At 38.9% G+C, this 27062-nt stretch overlaps 1 protein-coding gene across 5 annotated transcripts in view; it reads left to right on the forward strand.

Annotated features, from left to right (window-relative positions):
• The window catches only part of CSGALNACT1 (chondroitin sulfate N-acetylgalactosaminyltransferase 1), a 328453-nt gene that overhangs the window by 100828 nt on the left and 200563 nt on the right, over positions 1-27062 (forward strand). For 2 of the 5 annotated variants that reach the window (XM_055335058.1, XM_055335059.1), the window contains one exon: positions 10963-11058. The exons of 2 other annotated variants lie outside the window; for them this stretch is intronic. The gene's annotated coding sequence lies outside the window, so the exon portion shown is untranslated. Of the gene's footprint in view, positions 1-4597; positions 4694-10962; positions 11059-27062 lie in introns of all 5 variants that reach the window. One more of the 5 variants, XM_055335069.1, reaches the window with a different exon arrangement.

The raw sequence follows: 27062 nt of genomic DNA on the forward strand, positions 1-27062 counted from the left end.
TCTCCTTGTCTTTGGTGTTCTGTAGCATCTCTAGGATGTATTAAGTGTGGAGGTCTTTTAATGAATCTGGATTTGTTGGATCTTCTGTGTTTTTGGATTAGTGTCTTTCATCAATTCTAGAAAATTCCCAGACATTATCTCTTTATATGCTGTCTGATCGATTCTCTTTCTTTTCTCATGGAAATGCAACTGGATCTGTTAAACATATTTAACAGCCTCATGTCTTTTAAACCTCTTATTAAATATTCCATGTCTGTCTTTCTATTCTTTATTTCAATAATTTCTTCAGCTTTATCTTCAAGTTCACAAATGTTCATCAGTTTCTAGCTGGCTAACAAATATATCCTTTGTGTTTTAAATATCATGTATCTTATACACATTTATTTATAAGTTATGCTTAATCAATTAAAAATGCACTTATTTTTAAAAAATATTTTATTTATTTAATCATGATTTATTTAATCATAATCACAGAGAAAGAGGCAGAAACAAAGGGAGAGGGAAAAGCAGGCTCCATGCAGGGAGCCCGATGTGGGACTTGATCCCATGACCCTGGATCATGCCCTGAGCCAAAGACAGATGCTCAACCACTGAGCCACCCAGGTGCCCCAGAAATCTGCTCATTGTAATCATTTCTTGTTTCATATGAATTTTTTCAATTGCTATTTTTATTTCGTTAAATGTGATTGTTTAATATTTTGTGTTTGACAATTTAATACCTGAAATCTTGGCTGATTCAGCTTTTTGTGGTTTCTGCTGGTTCTTGCTCCTGCATATTTGTGACTTTAAAGTGTTAATTCAGTTTTTTGAATATTTAACCATGGGGCTTTTTGGAGGCCTAGGTGGAAGGTGATTTCCTCTAGAAAATTTATGTTTGGTGCTGCCAGATTTCTTGGTGATACTACCAACCACCTTAAAACATATTTTTGGCTTGAGGTTTTCCAGGCCACCCAAGCACTGTGAGTTTGGACTGGACATCTTGTGTGAAGGCTAGATTTTGATGGCAGAATTTTAGGGGAGATTTTCCCCCTCCTTTCCACATCCATAAGGGACATGTTATTTGAGACAGTCATCTTTTCTTGAAGTCCCTGGGAGTTATCTGTGGAAATTAGGGGAAAAAAAAGCATTCTTTTCTCAAGACACTTTATTGCTGTCAGTCAGAACATTTTAATAATAACTTTAAAATAAAACATAACTGTGAAGTGAGTGGTATCCCAGGGATTATGTGAAACACAAGTTGCTCTCACTTCATGAAATGTACCTTCTGTCCCATTCTGACCAATCAAATCCTGCCCAAGCCTCAGTGCCTCACTCAAATAATCCCTTCTCTGAGAACACATCCCTAATTTCCACATTCTAATGCAAAGTGGCAGCCCCTCTTCTGAATTACCATAGTAGTGGTGGTGCATTTATCACAAATTTACTACTTTTTGTTATTTTTCTTAAATCTTATCTCCATTACAAGAATGAGAGTTGCATGTTTTATTCAAATTTCTGTCTTCTGTAGCACTCTGCAGAAGGTCTTGAGCAGGTAGGTGGAATATTTTTGTTAAATAATTAATTAAAGGAAAGAATTTAATTGAATAACAGGATGTGAACCTACTAAATAAAGAATTACAAAAGGTTAGCAAGTTGGATGTTCATAAAGATTTGCTAAATCCCAAGTGTATAGCTCAGAAGGGCTGTCAAAGTGGGTAAAAGTCTTCTCTGGGTGATGGTGAACTATGTTATAAAGAGCTTAGAGTTTTTTGAATTGCTTCAGTGTCTAAGTTTAGAGTGGTTTGGCAAAACTTGTGTCTGCTCATATTAGAGTCAGAGATGTCTGTTAAGTAAGAAAGTCTTTGTATCATTCCAAGAAAATGATTTCTACCAATCTTTGCTTTTTTCAAAAGGAGATTAGGCTATATTGTTCTACGGAAATTGTTGCTCTAATGTTTATTTGGCTATTACTCATTTTGTTAAGTCAGTGAGTGCATGTTACAGATTTTCTTCCTTCCCAATTCTTTTCCATTATCAGGTGATTTTAGGAGCTTTTAAAAATTATTTTTTAGTAGAACAGGAAAAAATGCTTTCTTTAAAAATCTCAAGTTTTCTTTATCTGATACTTCTGAAAAATTTAATTTGTACTTGGGACTTTTTATAAATGATCTGATCTAAATCTTTAAGATCTCACAAGATTGGAGGAACTGGGACAAAATAGCTTATCCTGGTCACTCAACCATTGAGGGTTGAGACTGCTGTGATTTGAATATGGGTTCACCTTTCTTTCCAGTGTATCAAATATTCACAGATTTAGCTTCATAGTATGATTTGGTCAGATTTTAAATGTTAAGCACTAAGCATGTGTAAACTCTTTTCCCTCCCCTTTAAAATTTAAAGCTCATTATGATATTAACAGGATATGACCTTATAGGAAAATGATTGAGCCTTCTAATTCCTGTTGTTTATTTGGTATTTGGAGAAACATCTGGAAAATATTATGTTCCGTGACTATTATTGACTTAATGACTAATGTTTATGCCCTAGCGTGGAGGTCCTAAAGCACTCTAAAGTAGTCAGTAGATGTTTTTGCAGTGATTATTGAACAAGGCACTTCCCTTGCACTGGCACTCTGGGAGAGGTGCAGGGCTCTGATCAGCTGGGCTTGAGGCCCCTGACTATGGTAGGATATGGAGGTTTCAGCCACCTGGCATGGCTTCTTCACAAGAAAGAGGAGTGCCATTACAGGGGAAGGGGGTGTGTAGGCATGCCAAGTAGTCAAAAGCTATAGCCACTATTGTGTACTTCCTGATAACCAAATAGAGTTGTGAATGGGTAGTTGGATAGAAGGTTCTGATGCTCCAGACAAATGTAGGGCTCAAGATTCTAATATGGTCCTGAAGGCATATAGATAGGTGATATTTAAAGTCATGGGGTTGGACCAGAAGCAAGGGCAAGTCTGTGAGGCACATAAGTCATAAAGAAGGAGTTTCCAGGGAGTGGGAGCAGGTGCTCAAAGAGGCAGGAGTGGGACCTCTAAGATCAGAGAAGACAGAGTTGCTATCTGAGGTATAGTCAACAGTGTCAGCACTGCTGAGAGTGCAGGCTATAGTAACACCGAGAAGTATTCATTGACTCATTAGGCAAGATGTGAGAACTCTGAGAAAATTGGAACTGACAGGAGATGACTATCAACTGGAGATGTGTGTTGAAGGTGAAGAGAAGTAGAGAACAGAAGTATCTGGTTTGGGTCATGAAGTGGATGCTCGATCCACTGAGAGGGACAGTAAGTCTGGGAAGGTAGGGTAGGTCTGAAGAGAAGGGAATGGGTTCCATTTTCATTACTTTGTGATGTGCTTCCATGGCTTTAATTAAAATCAGATTTTTTTGGCTTTTGATATTTCATAAATTATTTCATATACAAAGAGGAGGTTCAAATCAGAAACTCAATGAATGAAAACATTTGAGAGAAGAAGAGTAGCCTGTGAAGAAGTCTGGAAGGCAGAGAGGTTGCAGGCAATTGAAGCTGGTGTCATCTGGTAGGCCAAGTGTGGAGAGAGTTTGAAGGCAGGGATGACTGTCAGCAGTTTCCATTACTAAAGAGGGGTCGAGTAAGTTAACAAGAAGTACCGATTGGTTTTGACAAAGACTATTATAGAAGAGTAGTGGGGTCAAAATCCAGTTGGCAGAGGGATTTTAAGTAGAAGAGATGAGAAGTGGGGAAAGCTGGAACAGATCGCTATTTCCTGAAGTTGACTTTTTTTTTTTTTCTTAAAGATTTTATTTATTTAGTCATAGACACAGAGAGAGAGAGGCAGAGACACAGGCAGAGGGAGAAGCAGGCTCCACACAGGGAGCCTGATATGGGACTCGATCCAGGTCTCCAGGATCACACCCCAGGCTGCAGGCGGCGCCAAACCGCTGCGCCACCGGGGCTGCCCCTGAAGTTGACTTTGAATAGAGGGGTAAAAACACAAGGATAGATTTGTGCTGTTTGTATGCTAATGGAGCAAAACAATGGGGAGAGGGAGGTTGAAGAAACTAGAGAGAAGGATAATTAAGGACTGAGGTCCCAGAGCAGATGGATGGGAGGAGATATGTCAACTGGTGAATCAGGAGGGATGGTGGTATGAGTGGGATGCAGATGTTTCTAGATGCCCATATAGTCAATGAATATAATCAACGAACAATGAATATGCAGTGCCACACCTAAGTTATATCAATGCCCACTTCTTCATCTTGATCCAAAAATATTTAACATTAAGAAAATTATCACCACTTCCGTTTTACAATCTGGGGGCATTGGCAAACCAGCCTGCCTGCTGCCTGTTCTGTAAAACAAAGTTTTATTGAAACATGGCCATGCTCCAGTTCATTCATTTGCATATTGCCTATACTTTTCCACAATAATAGCCAACCCTAAAATGTCATTGGCCCTTTTCAGACAGTTTGCTGACCTCTATACACTGATAAAACTGAGGCCTAGAGAGAATATTGACTTTAGAGGATCCCTCTCTCCCCCATCCATGTCTGAGGCCACTTTTTCTTTGTGTTACTTGACATTCTCCTGATGCTCACTGCACACTCTTAGAATTATCTGGTAACTTCTCTTTTTCAGGAACTTTCAACAGTTGCGATTGTAAATTAGATCAAATTTAGACCTATCCTGGCTCCGCCCTAGAAATTCAACTGTGTCTCAGTGCTTCCTAAGGAGGTAGGTGCTAGAGACAGCCCTGATCTTTCCCTGACCTTGGACGTGTTGGTTTATTCTGCATTACTTGGATTGCTTTTCTTCACCTTTTCTGAGAGGCCAAGATCATCATCTTCTCTGACATCATTCCCCAAACCCCATGTATTCCTTATCCCTGTGGTTTTGTTTCATTATTTCCCTCCTGTGCTCACCCATCTTTGAGTATAGTCTGTGTCCTGTCAGAGGGGATGCCCCTACTCTGGTGCCAGGGGTTCAAGTAGTGTCTCTGTCTCTAACCTCCCGGAGGACAGGGTCTGTACTGACCATGTTATCAGCACCCTGAGTTCTACAGTTGCTGAGAGTTCTATTGGTGCTTATCAGATGAATTCTGATTAGGTTGAAAAAAATTTAGGTGCTTCAAAATTGCTCACTTATACATAAAATGGTGTGCTAATTACTAGCCCTTCTCAACTCTCTTGAAACCAAATCCCTTCCTGAATCTTTTGAAATCCACTTTGAATTATTGACCAAATTTGAAAGCAGTGCATTTATAGTTACGTTTTCCCCTTTTTGTCATACTGTTCAATTTTCAAGAGAATATACAAAATCCACTCAAATTAATTTCTTGCTGAATTTTCAAATGTTTCTGTAGGGGCTAAGATTTTAATAGTTGCAATTTACTTCTACAGTGTATCAGATTATAGTTGTATTTACTTACACATACTGTTTAGCAGTTTGCTACTTAAAATGTGGTCTGCCCACCAGCTGCTTAGGCATCACTTAGGAGCTCCTTAGAAATGCATAGTCTTGGGTCCCACTCAGACTTCCTAAATCAGAATCTGCATTTTAATAAGATTGCTGAGATGCACTTACACTTTAAAATTTGAGAAGCACTGCTTTGGACTGTTGAACTGGTAAACACATGAAACACAGGGCCCTATCTCACAGACCTTTTATAACTTTTTTTTTTTTAAGGATTTTATTTATTTATTCATGAGAGACACAGAGAAAGAGGCAGAGACACAGGCAGAGGGAGAAGCAGGCTCCATGCAGGGAGCCCCATGTGGGACTCAATCCTGGGTCTCCAGGATCACACCTTGGGCTGAAGGCAGGCGCTGAACCGCTGAACCACCCAGGGATCCCTTTTTATAACTTTCATATGTTATGATGGTGTGTTTTATATTTTATGATGGAACTTTTCCCTATCAGAAAAATTTTGCTGTTTTTCTCTGTTATTGTTGGAGAAGATCATGATTAAGAGACAGATAAGGTATGCTTTTGTTCTTTCTGCTATCTGGCATGTACTTATTTTCTCTGTTTTTTTAGAAATAACAAAATCTAAAACTTCTCTATCCTTGACAGGAGTCTTCTGGGCTACTCTGTAGTAAGTGAACAACTTACCTCTCCCTCATCTGTAGCATTGGGCTTAATGCTATTCTTTCTGATTTGTATATTTTATCGTCCCCCTTTGGTTACCTTGGAAATTGCTTCTACACAATTTGAATTCTGTACTGGATGAAGTTGTAGTTCTCATATTTTTAAGTCCTTGAGAAAAGTAAGGGACTAACTAAATATAGGAACAAGTAAATAATAAAACCACATTTCTTGGGGATCCCTGGATGGCTCAGCGGTTTGGTGCCTGCCTTCGGCCCAGGGCATGGTCCTGGAGTTCCAGGATTGAGTCTCACATCGGGCTCCCTGCATGGAGCCTGCTTCTCCCTCTGCCTGTGTCTCTGCTTCTCTCTCTGTGTGTCTCTCGTGAATTAAGAAAAAAAAAATCTTAAAGAAAAAACACCCACATTTCTTTAAAAATACATAATTCGGGGATCCCTGGGTGGCGCAGCAGTTTGGTGCCTGCCTTTGGCCCAGGGCGCGATCCTGGAGACCCGGGATCGAATCCCACATCGGGCTCCCGGTGCATGGAGCCTGCTTCTCCCTCTGCCTATGTCTCTGTGCCCCTCTCTCTCTCTCTCTCTCTGTGACTATCATAAATAAATAATAAAAAAAAAAATACATAATTCATTCAAAACACTAATTCATATCATCCTTTGTGCCAATTAATCCAAGCGGGCAGAGTCAAAAAATAATACAATCATTTTTTTTTTTTTGGACAGGTCATACACATGTATAGAATTTAAAAGATTCAGTAAAAAGTGAATCTCCTTTCTATCCTCACTGCCCTAGCCAGGCGATTCTCTCTGTGGGAGCAGCTCGTCATCCCAGGTCCTTATGAAAACTTCCACAGTATATGGACTGGGAAGTTGGTGAACAATGAGGCCAGACAGAGTTTGAACCTTGGCTACTAGCTTTGTCATCTTGGACAAGTTTCTTAATCTTGCTGTGCCTCAGTTTTCTTATCTGTGAAAGGGTATAATAATTACCTTTTAGAATTACTGAAAAGAACTAAAGAGATAATTCATGTAAATGGAGTGCAGAATACATTCAACAAATATTAACTATTAATATATGTGAGCATTTCATTATGGTTTTATCATTTCTACACACAGTAGTTACATACCCTAAATATTTCCACACCTTGCTATTTCTTTTGTGTGTGTGTGACTATTTTCTTTTTCTTCTACAACCCTGAGATCAAGACCTAAGCTGAGATCAAGAGTTAGACACTTAACCAGCTGAGTCACCCAGGCACCCTGTGCTTTTTCTTTTTTTTAACCCAACAATGTGGGATTTTCATTTAACTGTGTGGAGATTGGTTCATTTTATTATGTATAGAACTGTCTCATTCTTTTTAGTATTATTATTTTTTTTTTTTTAGAAAGAGAAAGAGAGAGTGTGCACATGTGTGGGTGTGAGGGGAATAGAGGGGTAGAGAGAGAATCTTAAGTAGACTTCATGCCCAGCACAGAGCCCCACATGGGGTCAATTCCACAACCCTGAGATCATGACCTGAGCAGAAATCAAGAATTGGAAGTTTAACCAACTGCACCACCCAGGTGCCCCTAAATTGTTTCCATTCTTATGATGTTATGAAAAGCATTGGCGAAATGGCATGTGTACATCTTATAGTGTGTCTGTAGGGTAAATTTTAGAAATGGAATCTAGAAATGGTCAAAGTATAGGCTTTAGTTTTGTTAGATGTTGACTTATTGCCCTCCATAGAATGATATACATGTGCCAACAAAGGCACTCTCAAACTTATTATGACAGATTTTAACTGTGATTTTTAAAAATACAATTTTTCTCATGAATACCTAATAAAAATGTCCATACATATTTGGAAATTTGATTAAGATTGCTGGATTCTTTGGAATAGTTTGGTGGGTAGGAATAGGAAGATAAAGCTTTGCACTTAATGGTTTTAGGGAGCAACAAAATAGGATAGTGAGCTATTTTTAAAGAGGAACTGTATGATATGCCACAAACTGTCATTATATCTAACTTCTAAAGTATTCTTGAGATACTGAAACAAAGAGTTTGGAAAACTCCCCTGAGCAGCAGGACCTGGCCTCTAGATGCTCCTTTAAGGATCTTAGTTCGCTGCATTGTCCTGAGATCTGCACAATGTAGAGCACTTCTTTCTTCTACTCACGCATATCATCATACAAATTCTTGCTGCCAACCTATCTAAACCTACAGCTTTTCCTTAGAATGTAGGCGAAACAGTTTCTTTTAAGTATGTAAAAAAATTAATGTAATCTCTGAAGTAAATAAGACCAGAATATAGTATCTTGGAACGTGTGACCTTAGCTTAATTTTTGAGTGAACCAAGGTATTTGTGGACCCCTTCTTATTTATTTTACATTTTGTAAATGATTCAGCCATTGAGTTTTATGGAATTTATAATACACTGCTCCTCTGAAACACAACTCTAGTCTGTGGTGAGAATTAAGATTAGCACCGAAATATACATTTTTAATACATTTAGCAGATGATTGCTTGGCTCATTTTGAATATTCAGATGAGCTGAGGAACTGAAAGGGAAATCAAGATAACTTTACATTCCAAGAGGCATGTAAATACATGGCTGTTTTTAGCCATGGGCATCAATCAGGAAATACTTGTTGGATGTCAGGGGTGTTGAATGTGGCACCAGGTCACAGTGACAAGCAGCAGGCTCTCAGCTGACCTTTTCCAAACTGGAAGGAACACCCTCGCAGCTGACAGACCCTAGGAGATGCTTCTCAGGGCCGCCTGTGATGCCTGAGTTTGGCTGGTGGTTTGTGAGGTGCCCGTCGGGGGCAGCATGGGGACCACAGGAGACTTGCTCTTTTTTCAGGGACCAGTAGACAGGCGGGGCTCACAGATGCTCGGAGGTAAACTGAATCACTTAGACACCTAACCTAGTTGCTAGGATGAAGGCTATGGGCCTATATTCTCTGAGCAATTTATCAACATGGCTGTCATTCTTTGTTAGCCACTTGACAGGATCTTGACACCAAGGAATCATAACCACCACCACCACCACCCCTCTTTAAAACCCAGCTCAACACAATGGATACCCTTAAGCTTCAAAATAGGTACCAGTTATGTGGCTATTACTTCATGCTGGGTCTTTTTGTTAGTTAATTGTTAATTGTCCCAAACATCAATGAGGGAGATGAAAATGAAGGCTTAGAGGGATTAACTATCATGTGCCAACTGCTAAGGGAACAGCCCTGAGAGTGACACCCAAGTCGTTCTCACACTGAAGATGGGGCTTTCTCGCCCGGTCAGCAATGCTGTCCTGCCAGCTAAAAATACAAGTGCCTGTTCCACTGCAAGGAGCCATCACATTTGTCTGGACACAGTTGTTTTTTTCTAAATAAGGTCTCATTATTACTCCTCATTCAACTACCTGTAATGTAATTATGATCGATTTTGATGTTGCTAATGACTTTGAATTATTTCTTCAAATTGCCTTTATTACTTCCCTGAAAACTAAGGCTTAATATACTGACAGGTTGTCAGACTTGCCCCTTAGTCATTCAGCGATCAGCAGTAGTGACCAGGATCCTTCCTCGGCCTCTGGTGAAGACGGGAGCTTTGCGGGCACATTCTCTATCTCACTTTCTCTCAATCAGCAAGGTCACTGTCTTAATTTTCTAGGGATCCTGAGGCACACCAGGCAGTGTTCTTCTTTTACACATACTTACCTTGTATTTCTAGTATTTTTCTCTTGTCTTTCTTCTGAGGAATACTGATTTTTGTCTTAATTCTTCCTATCATTGCCAGTTTTCTTCCCTTTTCCTGTTTGATGTCTCTTTTAAAGTGCTACTCAATAGGCTTATTCTAGATTTGTTGATTTTTTGCTCTTATTTTTATTTCTTGTTATTTTTCTTTTAGTTATAAGGCTTACTGTATTTTCTATAACATGCATTTTGTCCTCTTCTGTGGTTATTTTGTTTCCTCTCAGGGGCTTATTTTGTTGCTGTATTTCCACCCTTTTGCCCCAGTTCTGTTCCAGGTTCTTGAAGGAATCTGGGTTGGGGTTTAGTGGGGCGGAGCCCAGGCTAGGACTGCCCAGGAGAACTTTCAGGGGCTGTCAGGGTCTGGGCTCCTACAATCACTGGGAACTACTGTCAGTCATTCCTTTCCTCCCTGGCTCTGGCCCCCTGCCAACATCGAGCAGGGCTTCCCCCACTGCCTGCAAGTTGTCCACAGCATCGGGGCCATGTGGCTGGCCCCTGTGCCCCTGGTCCTTCGCCGGAGAATAGTGGGTTCCATTCATTGTTCAGCAGCCTGGGCTTCGAATCAGGTGTCTTGAACCTTCCACCACCCTGCAAGATTAATAACTATCTGTGTCTGACAGTTAAGGAAGCTGGTGCTTTGAGAGGTTGAGACTCTTGCAGGAGAGCACAGTCTATAAAAGGATGCACCTAGGATCCCGGCCTGTCTGTGGGACTCCACAGTACACCTTGTCTCCACCACAGCGTCTCATTCTCTGCCAGAACAAACTTGTTACCTGAGTACTTTCTACACCTTTTGTTATCTGCACTGGGATGAGATCCTTCTTATCCGCATTAGAGGGTGTTTCGGGGATTCCCTACTGTTGTATCTTAATACTGTTGCATCATGCTCCTGAGAGTTCTTCATTTCTCCCTGTTTAATTCATGAATACTCCCAGTACATTGTTTCCTTTGTTCATTGTATTAGAATCCAGTAGCTGGTGAATACTGTTTTCCTGCTTCCTGCTGCCGTGAGAGCAGGCCTACATTAATTATAATGTGTTGCTCTGACAATCTAATAATGTAAAAATCAAGGTTATTGATCATTTTTAATTTAGTGAATTAAACTTTGCTGCTTACAGGGATTTTCCCCTTAACTTTTATTGATGCTGGTTCTTTTACTGTTAGACCTGTGTCTTGCCGGAACAGAGCACCCTGCTGATTTTCATAAAGAAGCATGATTGACATTGGCCTGATTGCACTTGGGAATAAGACTTGATACAGGTAGGACATGTCTCAGTTTCGTGAAGTACTTTTAATGATTTTTAATCTGCAATACCAACTCTTAGTTTAGATGCATGGGGTCATGATCAATCCTGTAATTCTGGTTTAAAGTAGGTTTTGGCTTGATGAGCATCAACATTTCCTTTCTTATTGTCGTCTCTCTTTTTTTTTTTTGGTTTCTTTTTTGAGGTCAAGGTCAATCTTTAAAGTGTGTTTTTTTCTGATTAGGAAATAATATATATTAATTGTGGAAAATCCCACTATAATCCTACTTTCTAATGATAACCACTATTGAACATTTGAGCATATTTCTTTTTTAATCTGTGCATGTGTGTGCATGTGTGTGCATTTTATCACAGCTGAGCTCCTAATACATACATACACAATTTTGCATTCTTTCCCAATTAATGCAGATAATAAATTCCCCATCATTAAAAACTCTCCATGAGCATAATTTTAATGGCTATATAATATTTCATAGTATGTATATGCCATAAGTTACTAACCATTCCCTAGTGTTAGGCATTTAAATCCTTTCCTGTTTTATGAATAATGTTCCCTGCTATGCTTTAGCATCTATATTTGTCCAGATTTATGATCATTTCATTTAGATTGATTCCTTGAAGTGAAATTAATAGGTCAAAAAATATGACCACTTTAAGGTTGCTTGATAAATAACACTTGCCAAGTTATTTACCAGAGTGCATTTCCACTCACGCCAACAGTGGGTGGGAGCCTAGGACTCATTGCCCGCAGGAGGCACTGAGTGCTGGCACAGCTAATTTGATAAGCAAAAGCTAAAGATGCTGTTTCAATGTACATTTCTTTGATTATCAGTAAAGTTAAACATTTTTTTAATCTACATATTAACTTCTTTATTCCTTTAAAAAAAACTCTCTACCCTTTTCCTATTGAAGTCTGGTATATTCTTTACAACTTAAAAGAGATCTTTATATACTAAGGATACTGAACCTTTTTCCATTTTATTTGTTGAAAACAGTTTCCTAATTAGTTGTTGGTGCTTATATCTTTATAATTTTTTTGATGTTTACATGTGTTGAATTCACTAATATTTATTTAGCATTTTAATTTACTATGTAATTTACAATACATCATTTATGATGTAAAGCTATACTAATTTACTATTTTTGATTTTTTAATTGTCAGTTATATCTTCTGTGTGTGAATGTGATTTCTGCCACCATTTTAAAAAGTCTTTTCCCCTTCGATTAAAAAAGAAGAAGGTCTTCTCTCACACAGAAGGAAGTTAAATATATTTAACTGTATGTTTTTTTCTAGTTCTTCTAATGGAATTTTACAACTTCAACTCTGTAATTTATTTGGCATTTAGCTTGGATAATATTTTGAGATAGAAAAACTAACTTGATTTCCCCCCAATAGATGATCAGTTGACCCAGCAGTATTTTTGTTAAATAAGCCATTATATCACTGCAGAGTTTTGTCATTAACTTCATCATGTGCTTATGTTTTATATAACCTAAGAGTCTGTTTCTATGCTCTTTTGTTTTATTAATCTGTTTTTTATTTATCTTAGAATTATACTCTTAATTACCGTAGCTTTGTAATAGGTTTTATTATTTGAAAAGTTGTGATTCTCCTTCTTATAATTATATAGAATTTATTTTAACCTTTTTATTTTTTTATATAAATTGTAGCATCATCTTGCCAAATTCTTTATTTGACCTCTATTCCCCTTAACCTCTCCCTTCCAACCCTAAAGCAAAAATGAATAAAATAATAACTAAAAGGAAATGTAAATAGCTCTGGGGTTTTTGTTGGAATTGTGTAAAACTAACAAAATGATTTAGGCAGAACTGAACTCTTTTAGTGCCTATCTAGAAAGGTACTTCCCTTTTAAACAAAAGCTTCTTAGTTTTTGTTGGATTAGAGTTGGTCATGAGGTGTCCCTGTTTGAGCCCCCAAAATGTTCCAAGGCAGAAGCGTGTGACCTATAGCCTGCAAATGGCTAAATGTGGCAAAAGGCTGCCAGCGAATGCCCTCAAGCGAGAATGGTTTTTTACACTTTGAAAGGCTTGTAAAATGAACCAAAGAAGAATATGAGACAGAAAGCTGAAAATATTTACTGTCTGGCTCTTTATAGATAAGGTTGGCTGGGGGCATCACACAGCAAAACACTGGCAAGCAAGCTGAAGGCATTTGGAGTTCACATGTTAATTATGAGAGTCATGGCTTCCCTTTACTTGCTCCTTCTTCAGCACACTGTTGGAAGGGTTTATGTTTGTTTAATGTATTTAAGGTAATCTGATGTGCGGATGTCAGTGAATGTCGACAGGTTCTGTTTCTTCCAACATTTCAAAATGTTTTTTAAAAAGTACCTTGAGTGTGTGTTGTGAAACTTAAAAAAAAAAAAAATTTCTTTTTGAAGGATCATGTAATCATGAGACAACATCTTGTTTTAATGACCTGTCCCCACAGTAGGGCTGGCAAGGTCAGCAGCTGCCCATGCACAAACAGGAGGGTGTCCAGCAGTGTCCCTGGATCTGCCCCAGGCTCTAACCCCACCAGTGGTGCTGTTTCATAGACATCTTATCCAGAGAAAGGCCTCTTGTTAATTTGATGTGATCTATTTTATAATCCCATTAACTCCCATCTGTTATGACTGGAAAGAGCTGGCTCCTCCAGGACTGGACACAGAGTGTGGGTCTGGCAGGCTCAGGTGAGCTCAGGTGAGGAGGGACCCAGCAGAGGCTTGGATATTCTAAGATCTAGGGAGGAGACATGGGGAAGAGAGATGATTGGAAGAGACAGACAGGGTCTACAGTTTACTGTTACTGGTAAGAAGGGTAGGTTTTATATCCTGGGAGACCTGAAAACGCCGAGGACCAAGGGACTTAGGAGAGATGAGCCAGAAAAATGAATCTGCCTCTGTGCCAGATGCTTTTGTTGTTGCTGTAAGAAGGGCAGGGAGGACCAAGGGAGGCCTTGTTTCAAGTTCAGACAGCCTGAGTCTCACCCATGGATCCAACTCAAAGGTTTCAGTAGAGCTTCTCTCCTGTGTCTTGGAAAATATGATTGTTCAGAGTTTGAATTTAGCCTTTTGGCTATTCTGAAAGGAAAACAACCAAAGTTTAAATCTTCTGCTCCTACGTTTACCTTCTGAAATATAGAAGGTGTTTGCTGGCGGTTTCATAATCTCTTTTTGTTTTTTTTTCCAAGTGTAAGGCCCTGCAGAGTTTGGTTAATAGAATTTACAGCAGGCAAGTCAGGCAAAGACCAGATTTCATGGAAAAGCTTCTAAAGCGAAGTTGTTGGAAATTTAAATTAGATTTGAGTGTGACAGATCGACTACTGAGAAATGGTATAGTGCCTCACTGTTAAATTCTACAGGAATCTGCCTTGAATTAATAGTGTTGTTTTTCTGATGGAGCGGGTACTGATTTTGAGTTTTGAATCCAAGTTTATACATTTTCCAGATGTAATCATTTTACCGAAGTAAATGGAAATATGACTGTATCAGGGACTCAAAACGATTACATTGAGAATGTCTTTAGCAGCAGTTTAGTGACCAGTCAAGAATATTCTAAATTGAACTCTGAGGAGTCTTGGGAAAATTTCCTGCTCATGAAAAGTATGATTTAAAGGAGAAAACAATAAAATTGAAAACATTAGATCAATATCACTCACTCACTCACTCACTCACTCACTCACTCACATATTCCATGAAGTGAGCTGGATACCTGACAATTGCTGTAGGGTGCAATGTAAGATTTTAATGCTAATAAGCAATTTGTTCATTAGAATATCCTTGATGGACATCAGAGATCTTTCATGTGTGTGTCTCTGTCCTTTCCAGCAGGTGACTTGAACACTTGGACTTCTTATGAACAGGCAGGATGGTTCAGTGAGTCCTGTGTGTGGGCTGAGTTGGGGTCTTGGGAGTCTCCTAGCTGTGTGCTATAATAGTTTGGATCCTTCCCAGGGCAGGACTTCATTCCTTTCCAAGTCACTAGAATATATCCATACATACTCCTTTTTTTTTTTTTTAAATTTATGATAGTCACAGACAGAGAGAGAGAGAGAGAGAGAGAGAGGCAAAGACACAGGCAGAGGGAGAAGCAGACTCCATGCACCGGGAGCCCGACATGGGACTCGATCCCGGGTCTCCAGGATCGCGCCCTGGGCCAAAGGCAGGCGCCAAACCGCTGCGCCACCCAGGGATCCCTCCATACATATTCCTGAAGAATTGTATCTAAACTCCCTCAGAGAGGAGTTTCTAGGAGATTTGTAAAGGTGTATTTATTTCTTGGGGCTGTAGAGCCTAGTGTCTATCCCGTTCATCACTTTACATTCAGCTCCCAGCATGGGCCTTGCACATTGTAGATACTCAGTAAATATTTGTTGAGGGAATAAATTGACTATAAATTAAATGTTTTGAGATTGCAATCCTAGTTCTCATGTTTAACCACTCTACAGTGATAGTAATGGGAGCCAACTTTATTGATTGGTGATTGTACAAGACGTTGTATTGAGAGCTTCCTCTATTATTTTATGTGGTCATCACAGCAAGAAGCACAAAGAGTGTGTTAATCAGGGTATACCAGATTATGCTTTGGTCACAATCCCGCAGTTCCAGTCCTTTCACTCAGTGGAGCCAAGTCCACTGTAGTGGTGATCCAGGCTGCTTCCATATCAGCATGACTCTCTTATCTTAAGCCAAGGCTGGATAAGAGTGGGGCTGCATTATCATGCATGGGCTTTTCATTGTCCAGATCTGGAAGCCCTATGCCATACATTTGTTCACATTTCACTGGTCAGAACTGGTCACATGACACCGTCCAACTGTGCAGGGGTACTGAGAAGTACCATCTTCTGCATGCAGGGAAGGAGAGGAAAACCAGAAGTTGATATACAGTGATAATAGCTATCATCAGTCTATTATACAAATATCCCCATTTTACAGATGATAACACTGAGGCCGAGAAGATAGGTTACTTGTCTAAAGTTACACAGCTGGAATATGGCAGAGCAAGGTATTTAGGTGTATTTGTTTTCAAAGCCCATATCCCTTTTTTAAATTAAGTTTTAAATTTTAATTTCAGTATAGTTTACAGTGTTATATTAGTTTCAGGTATATGATATATTGATTCAGCAATTCTACACATTACTCATTGCTCATCATGGTAGATGTATTCTTTAATCCCATCATCTCTTTCCCCCATCCCCCAATCCCCCCTCCCCCCTGGTAACTATCAGTGTGTTCTCTAGAGTTCAGAGTCTATTTCTTGGTTTGTCTCTCTCTCTTTCTTTTCCTTTACTCATTTGTTTTGTTTCTTAAATTCCACATATGAGTGAAATCATATGATGTCATATGGTATTATCTTTCTCTGACTTATTTTGCTTAGCATTATATCCTATAGATCCATCTATGTTGTTGTAAATGGGAAGATTTCATCCTTTTTGATAGCTCAATAATAGTCTATTATGTGTGTGTGTGTGTGTGTGTGTATCTTACATCTTCATTATCCACTCATCTATTGATGGATACTTCGATTGCTTCCATAATTTTGCTATTGTATATAATGCTTGCAATAAATGTAGGGGTGCATGTATCCTTTTGAATTAGTGTCTTTGTATTTTGGGGGTAAATACCCAGTAGTGCAATTACTGGATTGTAGGGTAGTTCTGTTTTTGTCTTTTTGAGGAACCTCCATGCTGTTTTCCACAGTGGCTGCAGCAGTTTGCATTCCCACCAACAGTGCACAAGAGTTCCTTTTTCTCTACATTCTTGACAACATTGTTGTTTCTTGTGTTTTTGATTTTAGCCATTCTGACAGGTTTGAAGTGATAGCTCATTATAGTTTTGATTTGCATTTCCCTAAGAGTGGTGTTGAGCATCTTTCAAAGCCATGCCCTTAACCACCATGCAATACTACCTTTCTTAAAGAAATTTTCTTCTAAAGGAAACTTGACCTTAGTGAGGAGCATAATAAAAGTATTGGATTTGGGGTTTGGGTACCTGGTTTATAGAACTGAGTCCATCACTGACTTTCTTTTATGTGTAGCTAAGCCACTTCTCTGGGTTGATTTCCCCACGTGGGAATAATAATTATTAGGCTGGTGTTATAAAGTAATGTATATAATAGCACCTGCAGAGACATAAGGTACTGTGTAAAGACATGATGATATTACTACTGACACCCACTTTATACATTGGTCTTAGCAGGTTTTTCACATGTAAGGAGCCTCGAGATTCTTATAAGAAAACCAGTAAACCCCTTAAATAATCTCAGTACATTTAGGTGAATATACTGTATCTACAATATAAAATTAAACTTCATTGGGATAATCTTTTCAGACATTTCATTACACTGAAATGATGCTAGGTTTCAACTAAACTTATTAGCTCTCACCTTCTAACCACCCTTCCCTCATCTTTTTATTATATAAGTTTTCAAAAACTGTTCTTTTAAAAGTGAGTATCCCAAAGAGCATCTGTAGATGGGTATGTATGTCACTGTAAATTCAGGAAACTCTTCTGTATTTTGCCATCCATTTATGGTGAACATGGGTGGCTCAAGTCAGAACAGGTGCATGCTGTTTGTGGCCCGAGTAAGAAAAGTAACCCTCTTCCTTTGTAGCTGTGGGAGAAGTGGGAAACTTTTTTGTCAAATGTGTTAAATCATTGGCACCAGCTCCCTGTCCCCAAAAACTTGGTGTGATGATGTTGTTCTCAATATTCGTCTTCTATTTTGAGTATCTCCCAAACTTGATGTTCTATAAAGCCTGTCTCCTCCCCAGCTGCTCCTGGCAGATCCCCGGAATGTGTGGCCCCATTGGGGGTACTTGGAACCTTGCATTGCTTTAGATATGATATAATGGACTTTTACAATCCTTTGACTTCTTGGCAGTGGTTAATAGTGCAATGAGTAGTCAGACTAGAAAAGAAAAAGTTTTCTGTGGAAATTTGGGAGCCCAATTTCCATTAATTAAAAAAAATACCCAGCATATTTTTCTCAGACCCCATCTCATAGACATGTTTATCCCTCATTGTTTAAAGATAACCCTCCTTAACCCAGGGCAAGCATGGTATGCCTTTCCCCTCCTCTCCCATTTAGACATAAAGCCTGTTATTGTTGATTGTCTTGTAGTTGGTTCTCTTGAAAACAAAATTTTCTTTAAGTAGAACATTTTCATTATAGGATAACAGGCCTCTTTAATTTTGTACTTTTAGAATGGATAGGAAAACATTTACACTTACTCCCAATTTTCTCTTTTCAGATTCCTGGACAGACAGGGAGGATTCATTAAGACTAGATCATGATGACACATCTCTTTATTGGTGAGCCATAAAAGTTCAGAGAAAGAACACAGAAAGTAGGTACTTATAGTATTAAAAGCCTTCAGCAAATTATGTATGTGGTAGTTTTAACTGACCTTGGAAGTTACATAAGTCTTTGTAAAAGCTTTTGTATCAGGATACAGTCTATAAAAACAGTGGTAATCTATTGAATTTACAAAATAGCTTCCCAGACTCCTGGTTCAGCTCTTTCATAGTGGTGAGCAGTGAATTGACACTGTGTCTCATTTTGAGGAAGGAACCATTTGGTGGTACCTCCTTTCTATTCCTGCTCTTTTCAGTTCACTTACGTAAACGCTTCTTGCAGAGATCTCCTAAAACTGTTCAAATCCCCAGGTGGGTCAGTCTTCTGTGCATTTATTAAAAAGATTTTATTTATTTATTCATGAGAGAGAGAGAGAGAGAGAGAGAGAGAGAGAGGCAGAGACACAGGCAGAAGAGAAGCAGGCTGCATGCAAGGAGCTTGATGTGGGACTTGAACCTGGGAATCCAGGATCACACATTGAGCCAAAGGCAGGCACTCAACCGCTGAGCCACCCAGGCGTCCCCCTTCTGTGCATTTAGATTCCATTCAATTGTAATGCTTTTCAAGTGCCCGGTCCCTCCTTTATTCTTTTTTTTTTTTTTTTTTATTGTTCCCTTTTCAGTTCTTCCAGTTTCTTTAACCTTACTTTGGAATACATTTTTAAGGCTTCTGAGAGCCATAATTAATTAGAACAATGAGCCAAGTGAGATTAAAGATTTTATAGGGCAGAAAGAAAAAGGATGAGTCCAGGATTAGGTTGAGCTCAGAGCTGAGTAGGCATTGCTGGCTGTGGCTGCCACTCCTGGCAGCCTCATGACCATATCTTCCCTTCAGGTTTTCCTTGTCTCTCATTCTGGGCTCTGCCTTCTGTAGTAGGGGACACAGGTGGGATAGAAGCTGGTCAGAGTAGGCCTATCAGGAGCTGATGTCTGAGTTGAGACCTGGAGGATGAGGAATGACAGGAAGGACTTTCAGGCAGTGAGGGTGTTTGGCACATGCTAGGAGCTGGGAAGCTATAAATCCCACTTAGTGCCTGACAGTTGAGGCTGGTTGTACCACTCACCACTAAGCTCCATCCACTGCCTCTTTTGGCCTCCCTGAAGCTGACACTTCCCTTTGTCTTTTGGCTTTAGCGAAGCCATTATCTCTTTCAACCTGAGATTTGGCTCAGATAACCTTGAAGGAAGCTGTTTGACTGGTTCCTCCAGCCAACATCAATTTAATGCCTGCAAGAGGCACAAGTTCTGATATAGAAGTTAAAAAATAACAGAAAACTGGTCAGGTTAATTTAGAGTAGACTCTTAAATAGTGATGGGTAGCAGAATATGCCATGCCAGACTGTGCCTTTTTGGAATTTTTATTATTTTGAATTAAAGTGACTTGAGAAACAGCCATTGTAGGAAGGACACCCTAACCCTTCTTTGTACCTCTGCAGGCAGAAAAGAAATCTCTCACGTGAAAGGTACCCTCCCTCTACCAGGAGAGCATCCTCATCACCAGAAACAGGGAATTTCAGGCTGGGAAGGTTGTATTAAGAGAACTTGTTACTTCTTCACTAACTTACCACCCCAGGCTCAAGCCCCTTTGTCTGGTCAGATTTATTGCTTCCTTGTCAAAAAGGTGTGAAAACTGCCTGGTTTGGTCACTTCTTTGAGCATGATATCTTTGGGGTTCTTATACGTACAAAATTAAATTTGGTTTTCTCCTGTTAATCCTGTTATATCAACGGAATTATTCAAGCAGCCAAAGAACCTAGAAGGGAAGAAGAGAAAAGATTCCCCCCTTCTTCAGTGGGTATAATTCTTAAGGGGCAATTTTCTGCCTCAGATGTAAATGATACTCAGAAGTCTTGCAACAGCAGTGACAAACTGATTCCTAGTCATTTGCCCTCCCTCCTTATTACCTTTTAAAAACTTTAGGTTCAGTTTTACAATTGGATTGGCCCTGAAAGGAAGTTGCTTACTACATATGCTACATTAGACTTAATTTGCAGAGAATAATATTAACAGTACCTGTAGGCTTAGTTTCCCATGTATGCATGTGACCACATAACCATTGTGCTAACATTAAGTTTTAAATGCTTTCATTTTAAATATCAGCCTTTGGGGGGAATAATCAAGACCTAACAGAAGGGAAAATTAGGCTTATGACATTATCATACAAAAAAAAAAAAAGAGAACATTATCATAAAGTGAAAAGAAAACAGTAAAATAAAAATCTTACCAACTGCAGAGGGTGAATAAAAAAGAATGATGGCAGTTATTACTAAATACTAAAATCAACAACTCTAACTTGAGAAAATTAAGGTTTTTCATGGAAAAGAAAGGAGGGGGATTGGTTGCATATCAACTAGAAAAGAGCCTTTAAGGCAGAGCAATTTCCTTAAGACATTGTAATGAGAATAGATGACACAAGTAAGTCATTGCTTTATGTAATGAGCGATACATCTGAAACCATTGTCTCAAAGGTTCTGATTAGCCTAGGAGAGCATCCATATGCAAATGGTAGGAAATGATGCATTACATAATCAAGGTAAAAAACATCACAAAATCTCTGAGATGCCTCTCGGGCTATTCATGTTGAGTAGAAACTTCTAGAAGGATGTTATAAAGCTCTCTCCAGGGTTGGAGAAGGCACTATTGTCTATGCGTATGTGGCACCAGTGAACCTCCACTACTGTGAAGGCTAATTTTGGCCGGATGGTGGTGTTTAGATGCAAAAAATATAATAAACCAATTGTGGGACCTGTCAATACTTTTCAGAGACGAAGACGTGTAGAAAAAAAAAAAAAGATAAGCCCTTCTTTTAAAGTGAACTCAGCTTTGCCAGAGTGGTGCTGATTCAGGAGTATTATTTTCTCTGGCGTTCTGGCATCTCTTATATTATCATTTCTGGGAATCCTAAGGAAACTTGAGAAATTGTGTGAGAAGTCTTCTAAAAAGCTAGAGAGGAATAGTGTTCTAAAAAGATGAAAAGGAAGGCGGCCTCACAGCTGTTCCCCGCGGCCTGTCCCTTCATGAAGGGACCACCGTGGCCGTGGAGGCAATGCTGTCCCAGGTGCTGGGTGCCACTCCAGACAAGGAACGTGCACCAGGGAAGCCCCAGGCCCGGGTCTCGAACGTGCCGTGGCCTCCACACATGTTGCTCCAACGAATCTCCGCGTCCCCCACCTCAGCTCCTGGTAACCACCACTCTACTCTGTTTTCTTTGAGTTCAGTGAGTGTGTCCTTGGAGAAGACAGGACAGATGTTTCCTCCCTCCCTGTCCTGTTCCTCCTGTCCTGCCCTGACAGCCACCTCCAGGCACAGGCTGTGTGGGGAACCAGGAAACAAACATGTACTATATATTATCAAAAGCAAAGGAGCACAGCAACTTAATTTAAACACAATTATTTAGATATTTTTGGTACTTAAAACACCTAAAACTTCCAGTGAGGGAGTTCTGACCCCATTGATACCTGATGACCACTACTGAGTGTGAGGCATTCTCATTTATATATGACGCCTGTCTTAGTTAACTCTGGCTACTATAGCAAAATATCACAGACTGGGAGGCTTATTCAACAATTTATTTCTCACAGTTTTGGAGGCTGGAAATCCAAGTGCCAGCGTGATGGGTTTCTGGTGAGGGCTTTCTTCCTGTTATGTCCACTGCCACCTTCTTGCTCTGTCCTCACGTGGTGGAGAGAAAGAGAGTGGGGGATGAGTGCTCTGGAGTCTCTTCACATAAGTGCACTAATTTCATCATGAGGGCCCCACCTTCGTGACCTCATCTAATCCTAATTACCTTCCAAAGCCCCTGTCTCCAAATACATTACTTCAGGAGTTAGAGCTTCAAGATAGGAATTTTGAGTGAATGCAATTCAATCCATACCAACAACTTTTCAACCAAAGCTATTTTATATGTATAAAAATAACAAAATATATTTTTAGGATTAATAAATATGATATATCCCTGGTACATTTTAATTTTAAGGGGAAATTATTAATTTCCCAGCTTATTTTGTGTTTATTAAGTATCAAACACACAAAAAACAAACTCACAAGTCCTTGGAGGTCCTCCCTTGGCTCTGCCCATAGACCACTAGGCAGTATGTCTGGAGCCTGTGCCCCTGCTAAAGGGATTGTGGGGACATGTAGCAGAGCACCAACTCTGGGTCTGAGCAGGATTCTGGCTCCTGGGGCGGGTAGTGCATCAAGGCTGGGCCCCAGTCCTAGAGAAGCTCTGAATGCCGTGACACTTTGTCCAGACCACAGGGTTGAAACTCCTATCTAGCTCCAGAACCCATTTTTCAAACAGTATATGTGTTAGTTTTCTTTTTCCCATAGTTAATTTTACTCTTCTTTCCCCCCAGCTTTATTGAGATCTAATTGAAATATAACATTGTGTACGTTTAAGGTAAACAACATGTTGATTTGATACATCTTCTGTATTTTGAAACCATTTCAGCCATAGCATTAGCAACCACTTCCTTCTCATCACATAATTATCATTCCTTTTTGGTGTTGAGGATATTTTAATGTTCTCTTTTAAATCCAGTCTTAATGAGAAATAATTGACATATATTATTGTGTAAGTTTATGGTGTACCGCATGGTGGCTTTACCTAACGTATTGTGAAATAATTACCACACTAGGTTCAGCTAATGTCTATCGTCTCATGTAGACACAATAAAAAGCAAAGAGAAAAGAAAAAAAAAAAACTTCTCCTTGTGATGAGAACTCTTGGGATGTACAATCTTAACAACTTTCCTGTATGTCATACAGTGGTGCTAATGGCTGGACCTCCAGCCCTCCTCCCCAACCCTCTGCCTCTGGCGACCGTATATCTCATCTCTTTCTGCAAGCTTGGTTTTTGTTAGTTATTTTAGATTCCACATGTAGATGAGATCATAGAGGGTTTGTCTTTTTCTATCTGACTTTCGTCACTTAGCATAGTGCCTTCAAGATCCATTCACATTGTCACAAATGGTAGGATTTCCTTATTTTTTTATGGCTGAATAATAGTGTATGTGTGTATTATGTGTGTATACATATATATGAGGTTATCTAAGACCTACTTTTCAGCACCTGGGTGGCTCAGTCGTTGAGCATCTGCATTCAGCTCAGGTCATGATCCTGGGGTCCTGGGATCGAGTCCCACATCAGGCTCCCCTTGGGAAGCCTGCTTCTCCCTCTGCCTGTGTCTCTGCCTCTCTCTGTGTCTCTCATGAATAAATAAATTAAATCTTAAAAAAAAATCTCTTTGCAACATTCAAGTATATGGTACAGTATTAATGGCTATAATCACTATGCTGTGCATTTGATCCCCAGAACTTGTTAATCTTTTATAACTAGAAGTTTGTACCCTTTGACTAATGATTCTCCACTTCCCCCACCTCAACTCCTGGTAACCACCACTCTACTCTTTGTTTTCTCTGAGTACAGATTTTTTATGTGATATCATTCAGTATTTGTTTTTCTCTATCTGACTTATGTCACTGAGCACAACGTCCTCAAGGTCTAGCCAAGGTGTTGCAAATGGCAGGATTTCTCTCTTTCTCATGGCTGAGTAATATTCCACTATGTATGTACACCATGTCTTTTTTTTCTTCCAAGATTTTATTTAAAATCAAGTTACCTAACATATAATGTAGTATTGGTTTTGGAGTAGAATTTAGTGACTCATTACTTTTATATAACACCCAGTGCTCGTCATATCATTTGCCCTCCTTAATGCCCATCACCCATCTAGCCCATCCTTCCACCCATCTCCCTCCATCAACCCTCAGTTCTCTAGAGTTAAAAGTTTCTCATGGTGTGCCTCCCTCTCTGTTTTTATCTTATTTTTTCTTTCCCTTCCTCTATGTTCCTCTGTTTTGTTTCTTAAATTCCACATTGAGAGTATACCAAATCTTCTTTATCCGTTCATCTGTTGACTGACACTTAGGTTGTTTCCTCTTGGCTATTGAGAGTAAGGCTGCAGTGAAAATGTGAGTGCAGATATCTCTACAAGATCCTGATTTCAATTCCTTTGGATATATGCCCAGAAGTGGGATTGCTGGATCATATATGGTAGTTCTATTTTTATTTTTTTTGAGAAACTTCTATACTGTTTTTGTATGGTTGCTATACCTCTTGCATTTTAACTTGCACTAGGGTTCCTTTTTGTCCACAAGCCCACCAACTCTTGTTATTTCTTGTCTTTTTGATGATAGTCATGTTAACAAGTGTGATGTGATATCTCATTATAGTTTGATGTGCATTTCCCTGATGATTATCCATGTTGAGCACCTTTTCATATATCTGTTGGTCATCTTTTCCAACTTTTAAAATTTTATTTTTTAACTGAAGTATAATTAAAATACAGTGTTATATTAGGTTCAGGTGTACAATATATTGATTCAACAATTCTATACATTACTGATTGCTCACCATGAAAAGTGTAGTCATCCTACAATGTTATTATAATATTATTGACCATATTCCCTATGCTGTACTTTTTGTCTCCATGATTTGTTTATTTTATAACTGGAAGTTTGTACATATTAATTCCCTTTATCTATTTCACTCATCTGGCAATCATCAGTTAGTTCTCTTTATTTAAGAGTCTGTATATAATACTCCCACATTTTCTGTTGGCCAATTGGATGTCTTCTTTGGAAAGCTGTCTGTTGAGCTCCTCTGCCCACTTAAAAAAATGGATTGTTTTTTTTTTTGTTATTGAGTTGTATAAGTTCTGTATATTAAGTCCTTATCAGGTGTATGATTTGTGAATATTTTCTCCCATGTGGTAGGTTGCCTTTTCATTTCATTGATGATTCCTTTGATACGCAGAAGCTTTTTAGTTTGATGTAATCCCACTTATTTATTTTTGCTTTTGTCACTGGTGCTTTTGGTGTCATATCCAGGAAATTGCTGCCATGACAAATATCAAGGAGCTTTTTCTTCTCTGTTTTAATTTAGGAGTTTTATGGTTTGGGTCTTAAATTTAAGTCTTTAGTCTATTTCAGATTCTTTTTATGAAAAGTGTAAGATAGGGATCTAATTTCATTCTTCTGCATGTGGTTATTCAGTTTTCCCAGTACCATCTATGAAGAGACCATCCTTTCTTCCAATGAGTATTTATGTTTCCCTTGGTAAATATTAATTGATTGTTTATGTGTTGATTTATTTCTGAGCTCTCTATTCTGTTCTGTTGGTCTATTTTTATGTCAGTACCATACTGTTTGATGACTATAGCCATAAAAATATAATTTGAAATCAAGAAGTGTGATGGTTCCAGCTTAGTTCTTTCTCAGGATTTCTTTGATTATTTGGAGTTTTTTGCTACATACAAATTTTAGGCTATTTTTTGGATTTCTTTGAAAAATGCCTTTGGACTTTTGATAAGGATTGCATTGAACCTTTAGATGGCTTTGGTAATAGGGGACACATTAACAGTACTAATTCTTTCTATCCATGAACATGGGATATCTTTCAATTTGTGCCTTCTTCAGTTTCTTTCAGCAAAGTCTTATAGTTCTGTGTTACAGATCATTCACTTCCTTGGTTAAATTTATTCCTAAGTATTTTATTGTTTTTGACACTATTGTCAATGGGATTGTTTTTCTTTCTTTCTTTTTCAGATATTTTGTGGTTAGTATATAAAAATGCAACTATTTTGGGATCCCTGGGTGGTGCAGCGGTTTGGCGCCTGCCTTTGGCCCAGGGCGTGATCCTGGAGACCCGGGATCGAATCCCACGTCGGGCTCCCGGTGCATGGAGCCTGCTTCTCCCTCTGCCTGTGTCTCTGCCCCTCTCTCTATATCTGTGTGACTGTCATGGATAAATAAAAATTAAAAAAAAATGCAACTATTTTCTATATGTTGATTTTGTATCCTTCACTTTACTGAATTCACTTGGTAGTTTTAGCAATATTTTGATGGAGTCTTTAGGATTTCTATAAGATCATGTCATCTGTAAACAAAGACACTTTTACTTCTTCATTTCCTATTTGGGTGACTTTTATTTCTTTTCCTTGCCTGAATGCTCTGGCTATGACTTCCAGGACTGTGTTAAATAGGAGTACTGAGAGTGGGCACCTTTTTCTTATTCCTGATCTCAGAGGAAAAGCTTTCAGCCTTTTACCATTGAGTATGATGCTGGCTATGGGCTTGTTATATATGGCCTTTTATTGTATTAATGTGTGTTCTTTCTATACCCAATTTTTCAAGGTTTTTTTTTTTATCATAAAAGGGTGTTGTATTCTGTCAAATGCTTTTTCTGCATCTATTGAGATGATCATATGGTTTTTATCTTTTGTTCTATTTCTGTCATGTATCACATTGATTTGTGTGTATTGAACCACCCTGGCATCCCAGAGATATGATCATGGTGTATATTAGTTTTCTAAGGCTACCACAACAAATTACCACAGACTGAGTGGCTTAAAACAGCAGAAATATATTGTCTTACAAATCTGCAGATTAGAAGTTTGAGAGGTATTAACACTACCATACTTCCTCCACAACCTGTAAATGAATGCTGTTCTTTCCCGCTACCCAGCTACTAGTGGTAGCTGTTGATTTTGTAGCTTCATCTCTGTAATCTCTGTCATCAAATTTTTTTCCACTGTGTGTTCATATCATCTTCTTATAAGGACTCCAGCTGTATTGGATTA

This window comes from Nyctereutes procyonoides, unplaced genomic scaffold (assembly GCF_905146905.1).
Source record: "Nyctereutes procyonoides isolate TBG_1078 unplaced genomic scaffold, NYPRO_anot_genome, whole genome shotgun sequence".
NCBI classification, from domain to species: Eukaryota; Metazoa; Chordata; class Mammalia; order Carnivora; family Canidae; genus Nyctereutes; species Nyctereutes procyonoides.